The following is an 8,278-nucleotide window of genomic DNA, read 5'->3' as shown; positions in this document are numbered from 1 at the left end:
ACAAGTGCAGACCAGTTGTTAACACGGGCAGCACGCACAAGATAACTACCCGCTTGTTACCCAAGTGTCATCGGTCCGCGTCGCCGAATAACTCTAATAACAATAATATCCATATTTCCTCGCAAATAAGGGAATATTGTGGCCGAAGCGGGATTTGGATGAGGGTCTTAAAACAGCGGGAAGCGGAGTTTGGTTGGTGATGTGTTTGAGGTTAGATGTTTTCTGTTTGATGTGTTGGTTGTGATTGTTTGTTTTGAGAAATAATGATCATATGCGATTTAGCTTACATTAATATTGTGTTTCACTGGCGCTGTTTTCCAAAGCAAATAAAAAAAAACTACATAAAATAGTATGGATTTAGACCCTTTTCCGTTTTGGTCAAAACAAAACAAATTAATAGTCGACTATTATTACTCTGCTAATTCAAAAACATTATTACAAAACAACAAAATAAACAAATCAACACAAAATCTAATCTCAATAAAACATAATCTAATCATTAACGCTTAAAGCTAGGCTACTTGAATTGTTCGGAATTATCTCGGCCGTTGATAAAGCGAACATTCTAATAGCGAGGTAAAAACCGTTAGCCAATTAATACGTCCAGTTAATGCAAACTCCTTGTCGCTGGCTCAGTGGCCACGCGGAGGAACTTTGTCGGCGCAACGCGATTATCATACAATACCCACTTGGGATGCGGCTGCGTTGACATATACGCGTTTCCTGTAACCGAAATGGGTGGCGGCCATTTTGTTGTACGCCGTACGCGAAATGGCGGACGCAAGGTGTGACCAATTTACAAGCAATAGACGCTTCGGTGTATAATTTTGTTTTCTTGTTAGTAAGAGTTTGTTGTCCATGTTGTTAGCATTCGAGATTTTTAAATTTAGTATTAATTTTGAAAAAGTTATTTTTTTTTAATGATGTATTTCGCGCGTATTTCATGGCGTATTGAGGCTAAAGCGCGGACGGAAAATCGCGGCATATTTTAAACAATAGAAGGCCGATGTGCTGTGATTAATATTATGAAATAAGTGCCATGTATGCCCATATCAACACAACATAGAATTTGCGTTACAAAGTACTGCACAGCATAGGGCTCATCACCTTAATTCATCAGATATTGTGGCTTAAAATGTCTACCATTGTCGCTGGCTATAAGTCTCAAATGCCGCTGCGTCGGTTCAGGCAAGAGAAATCTTCGTACCGAAACAAATATAAATTTATTATCACTTGCAAAGAACGTCAAGACCTCTAAAAATAAAGCCATTGCAATTTCCGCGCTGAAACAAATATGTGTTATCGCACCAATATTAATTTCAGCTGGATGTTGTGAGATCAACATTTTCACACTTCTAGTAATAGAATCGGCTGTCGGTAACAATGTCTTGTATGGGTAACAGAGACGAAGCTCTATGAAAAAGGTTACTTACTAACAAATAATTATATCAGGTGCGAATGTTTGTGAAGTAATGCAACCACAGCTACGGACTACCCACTGATACTATTGAAAACACAAAGAAAAATGATAAGTTTGTTTTATATTTTTTTTTTTGTTGGATTTGTGTCAAACATTATTATTTTGTGTTTATTTATACTTCCAGCTCATATACCAACTGGACATCCGTGCGGCACTTGGGTTTCTCATTAAAAACCATCGCTGCAGTTGTATTGTAGCAACATTAAGCTCAATATGTAGCCCAATGTTGGCACATTAATGTCATTAAAAGTAAAAATTTTATTTTTTTTTAAAACTGCATTTTGTGCCAATAATAAATAAAATAACTAAGTATAGCAGTAGCATGCTATTTGTTTACTGCCGGTGTTAATATTCATACTTTCATTCTAATTGTAACGACGTGTTCACGACATTTTAATTCTCTCGAACAGATTGCGGTCAATTTGAGATAAAATCTATGTTTACCATTACCCGTTTACACCTCAGCAACCATATTTAGTAATACTGGCGTAGATCAGATGCAAAGTGCTAAATCTGGTACTAAACTTTATAGAGTAATTTTATTATGATCTAATAGCTTTCCCGCAATTTACATATATTTCATTTTATCGTTTCAATAACAATTTCTTAGGTTAGTTATACTTTATGTAATAACTATGTTGGCCTCCTCTCATTGGATTTTATCCTCTTTAATATAAGATCGGCACAATGTTATCACGTTAAAACGATTGACGACTATGGAATCTTAAGGTATAAATAAAAAAGTGCCAAATTTTTAGGCTCCAATCCAAAGCATTTTAAAACCTACTTCTAACATAATAGAAGACACTTCCATCACATTAGACTGAAAGGGTCTCGTAAATGAAGATAGACCGCGAAGTCAAGGCATGGCTAACAGGTTGCATCAGGAGCGCATGCGCGGCGATGTAATTCGACATGCCTTATTAGCTTGTGTTGTTACGCTGAGCATAATGCCGGATCGGCTAAGAAGTTTCAAATACTTTTGATAGATAGTGTAACATAGATGTCACTTGTTTTATGATATTCAATACCTAATTCCAAACTTGCGTTTGAGGTAGGGGGATGTAGTTTTGGTGTACTAGAATCCGGGTCTTTGATTGTTAGAATATCTTTTAGGACAATGGTTCCTAACCTTTTCAATATTGTTACCCTTGTGATCTATGTGGTAAATAAATTTTACCCTGCCTTCAAAATATTATCAAAACAAACAATCCAAGCAAATACAAACATCTTTATTAATCATAAATTGCACAACAGCCTTAAAATTTTAACGTCAGCGTAGTTACTATTTTTGTATTCTACTGTCCTATAATTCGGTTCCTTATTACCACCGTGAAATAGCTGATTTACCCCCAGGTTAGGAACTTAGTTTTTAAGACAATTCGAATTTGAACAACATTAAACAAAATCGGTTACCGAATCAAAAACACATATTTTCATTATCACACTTTCCTGGAAATCGAACCCAGTACCCTCACAATCAATCTCAAACACCAAACCAAAGATATAAAACTACTCATAAGCCTAAGGAAATCACGATCCCCCTCCCCCCACCTCCCACACGCCGAGATGTTTAGATTCACAAAACGGTGTTCAGTTTTACAACCCGCTTTACAGTTATCCTATAAAATGTCCGTTATAAACTCCATGAGGTTTGGTGATTACGTATCGATGTTAAGGTTTTTTATGGAATTATAAGTTGAGGCAACGACGACTGGCATTTTGCCTTGGCTGCCTGTTCTATGACGTCTAACACAACTTTGAGACGACCATACAAAGGAAATTAGTTAACTCTGCATTGTTTGTATGATAACTGGCGAAAAAAATTGCGAAGACCTTTAGCGTATCGTAAGAGGCAAAAAAACACTAAGGTCCTAGGTTACAATTGCAAAGGGTCCATATAACCCGATTGCTACCCTTTTAAAATATGTATTTATAGCATAGTGGGCTAAAATCTAATTATAATTAGTATCAGTACCTATATCTTGGGTCGGCTTTCCTTTCGGAACTTCGCCGCTCGCCACTGCTAGGTTTGGTACCTAAACCATAAATAATATGAGTATTTCGATACGAATCCAAATTTGCCCTCAATGCCAGAGTACATTAATTTAACTTTTTCCTCATTGCAGATTCAATTAAAACTCCCAAAATTAAATCAGACCCAAAATTATTGACGAATCGAATTGGTTTTTTAAATATCAAAATTGAAGAATATTTTCAATCGGCTATCAAGTTCATAAGGTTTGCTAAAATACTGCGACCTCATTTGATTATTCCATTATTCTGACATTTATGGGAGAATTGATGGGGTTTTTGGATATGTAACGATCAATGCTCGGCGGTGGCATATCAAAGTAAAATTAGCTTGTCTTTTGAGATACCTTTTTTATCCCAAACCTTAACTGCTTTTGATTGTAAGTACTACATTCCAAACGTGTAGTACTTACAATCAATATTACTTACAGTAGTCAATGTTCTCATCTACTCCAATGTGACGCTGACTAACCCTTAATTTCTCACCGAATGAGATTTTAGATGTTAACTTCACTATATTAACTAATATTTGCTCTCAATATTATTGCTCTGCATTACTGTTCTTCTACTATAATGACAATGTATTGCCAGTTAAAATTATTCCTTTTACTATTACATAAAAGTATCACAGATTTGCTGGTGGCAGCGTATATTATATTCGCCCAGATAGTGACCGTACAAGGTGTTAAAACCCGCCATAGTGGCCCACGTAAGTGTGTCGCGTTCGGGATCAACCTGTGTATATACAATTCTAGGCCGGCATAATTGTGTCGACTGCCGAGGAGCAATCATCTCTTTTGTCGACATTCTATTGAACCCCACGCCACTTACCATCAGATGCAATGGAGTCACTTTGTCGTGTAAAAAACGTTTTTCGCCTCATATCCGTTAGCGCATGCAATAGCGAAAATAAATAATTCCATACGTGGCCACATTACCAGTTTCATAAATATCACGCCAGCACCCCGATGGGAACCGGTGAGTCGTGACCAATGATAGATGGACAATACGCTACATATTATATTAGGCCGTTATGTTGGCCGCACACTATGTTTTACAAGTTTAATAATGTTGGAATTGAATTAAGGATCCCAAAATCAGTTCCGTTATACCTAATGCCATAAGTCATTTATTTTTTCTACGTTATATAAAACTCTAAAACTGTTTATAAGTAGTTAAAGGTGTATATCATGAAATTAAAAGAACAGTTACAATTCTAAAGCTGAAAATAAATAGTCCACAATAAATACATTACCAATATTTAGCCTTATTTGAATACCAAATTCTATACAATTACACAGAACAGACAGAAATTGTGAGGAAAAGCACACATTTAAAATTAATGGCGGTCCAGATCGGAGCAATGATTAAGTAGAAAACGCCACTGGGCTAAACGCTGTTATTAACACTACGCTTTCCTGTTTGATTTGTGAGGGAAAATAATTTTATAACATAGATTTTAACTGTTTTACCGGTGACAAATTAATTGCTGTTGATTGGAGAAAACCAGATCGTTTGCATAGTTGCGTTATAACTACTTAATCTATGTCCGTGTTTTAAAAGGATTAATTATAGAATTTGTTATTTGGTGCTAATATTATTAAGTTTATTACTGAAGTTATCAATATAGATAGTCCAGTGTAAGATAAAATAAATAGGGTATACCATGTTGGCGGTATCCCAAAATACAGAATTTGGTTATTAAATCAAGAAACCACATGCCAAGTAAGCTATGACATTGAAATTTCATTATTCAATAATATTCAATTAAATACAATATAAAAAAAAAAACTTGTATTGTTAATGCGAATCTTAGAATTTCTTTCATTCTACACAGCATGCAAAAGCGAATTCGAACTTTAAACCCTCTCCTGCATCACAAACTAATATGATCAACGAACTCAAGTTCCAATATAGAACATTCCAATACGAAATATAATATTTTAGACGTAAGATTTCTAGATTTTCTTTACCATATATTGTTTGAGCGGACGTCTCACGGACCGCGATCACGATCGGCTTTTTGCCTCTTATAAACAATTTTACTTATATCCACGTCGATAGCTTGTGTTTGTTTATTTGATTTATTAATATAAATATCACAGCATAAAATACAGATGTATTTACTACAATTTTCTTTATGAATAAAGATGTCTGTGAGTAAAGACTCCTTAAGCTTTCTCCAGTTGATCTGTGACCTTACGAGATAATTCATTTGTATTGATTATAACTGCAATTACAACGATGACATACGATGCATCGTATGATTACCGGGATTTCTTCCTTCCTGTATTTCTTCTTGAATATTTCTGATAAATTAAGGAGATCACCCATTGGTGTATTTTTCAATAACACCTTCAATACGGTCAATGTGTTTTGTGCTTCATGATCAATGACAATGATGAATTGAGTCATAATATTAATAAATGAAACAAAAGAACATTTCCAAACAATAAAACGATTTTTAATATATCTAGAAAACTCAGCAACGATGAATTACAAGACATTAGACATACAAAAACTAAATCAGATACCAAACACATCCACATTGTGAAACTAGTTATTATAATACTAAATAGTTTAACAAAAGGCCACGACGCACGATTCGGTTCTGACTTGATGGATTAATAATAACGATGAAAGGTTGTTAACGAGCTAACTCAGTTGTAATTTATATTTCTTTAATATAAAAATGCAGTTATAGAAGAATTAGGTCTGCTTACAAATGCTTCTGATGCAACGATTCGAAAGTTAATAACATGTAATAAAAGTACGTGGGGAAAGTCGCGTGTCATTCGAGTATTACGCGGTGTGACGATATTATAATTTGTTTCTTTTGCAATTCTAAATTGTACCATTCAAACAATGGCTACTGATGTATATAATCTTACGAATGATTTTTTAATGCTTCTGGAGTTCACTGAAATTAAAATTACCCGCTTTGTCAAATTTATTATATACCTATATACAAGCGACTTTATTTAAGTAAAATTTAAATATACTCATTTACCTTGACTTATCATAAGCGCGACTACATTTGCCTACGTGATGAATAATAAAGCATTTTATTTTATTTATTTGAATCAAATATGTCCAAATTTGGACACTAAAAAATACCTCGAAAACACCGCCCAATGGACAAAAAACCCTTCTGCAATATATTAAGAGCTTTATTCTGTATTCGTAGTACACGGTCCCAAGTTAATTATGCACGTACGTAAATAAGCATGAATTTAGAAGGTATTTAGCGTATAGGCAGGGACCACACGTTCAGTTTCTCGCAACACGAACTTTAAAGAGATTATTATGACAACCAGCCATAAGGATGATGTAAGGTTCTGCAACGATATCTTCACTAGTTCACGCACCAACAACAACTTTATTTACCAGATTTAGAGTTAAGAGTCGGTCAGCAGCTGTTACGTGAGACGCAATAGTAAGTTTGCGAAGGATCGGCGGTACGACTTCAGTCTGCCTGAGTGATGTAAGCAATAAGTTATACTATGCAAAGTGACAGGTTAAATAAGTGTATTGTGCTACTGAACGATAAGAATTGCTTGTAATAGGTACATAGTTTATGTACAAGAGTTCGCCGTAAAGATAATTTTAGTAGTATTTTTAAATTCTTACTCCAAAAGTACTCTATTAGATGGCTAAATTCAACAACTCCTCAAGTTAACAGGCGCCATTTACGAGTTGTTAACATAATGTATTAGACAAATTACAACTGACATCGCCTATAGTAATTGAGAAGACATAGATTCGATTCCCGAGTGAAACATTAAAAATGTACATGTTTTTGATAAAACACACGAAAGTTGCTTAGCGTTGTTATTTCTTATAGAAAACTCTTCCCAATGTTAAGAAAATAGAAAAATATCATTGATATTAACTTCATACCTGCCTACCTCGCAAGGGATACAGATCGATCTTATTTCGTGTAAATTGACATTATAAATATACTTACGTCACAAGACATTATCTGCCAAATGTCTGCAATAGCTAATTCAGTTAGACATCCTACGGATGACTTGGTGTTGTGAATCTAGGCCAAAACTTCCGACCACCCGTCCAAATGTTGTTTACCACTCCTTGTTTAGGCTTGCTTAGTATCCTGTATATTATCTCTTTATGTATATCGTATATAGATTCATTAACTTTGTACCGATGGAATCTCCAAGGTTCTTTTCATTGTCACCTACATAATTGTTTCTTAGCTATGAAAATTTGGAATATTTCTAAAAACTTTTGACAATATTTTTTTATTACGCCTAATTCAAAACCTAAAAGAGTATCATAGATGCTAGTCGTTTATATTTCAACCACGTCTATTATATTGATTACAATAGAAACCAAAGCCATAACCACAGGTACTTCACCAAATCGCAAAACACATTAAATTCAAGGAAACCACAAAAACTATTAGCCCCGAACGTTGAATTTGTGGAAAATATTAATATACCATTCGTCAAAATAAAACCTAAGGTAATCAAACACGCCGGCGGACCGAATGTTTTTATGCTCGACCGAGCCCAATTTTTGTCATTATAGAAAATTATAATGGTATCACGCTTTGACAAAACGTACGACCAACCACCACCCCGTTAAATTATACATAATAATACCGACCGAGGCAATCTCCCGAGGAACCCCTTCGCAAAACACATAAAAGCCAATTTGTGTCCCGACCCGACGCGATGGGAAAAAAAGAGAACTAAAATTCATTTATTTCTTACGATTGTCGGCCGCGATGATTACTGTACC

The sequence above is a fragment of the Manduca sexta genome, chromosome 24 (genome assembly GCF_014839805.1).
Source record: "Manduca sexta isolate Smith_Timp_Sample1 chromosome 24, JHU_Msex_v1.0, whole genome shotgun sequence".
In the NCBI taxonomy this organism is placed as follows: Eukaryota; Metazoa; Arthropoda; class Insecta; order Lepidoptera; family Sphingidae; genus Manduca; species Manduca sexta.
The sequence above is the reverse complement of the archived record's forward strand: the minus strand, read 5'-3'. Positions refer to the sequence as shown.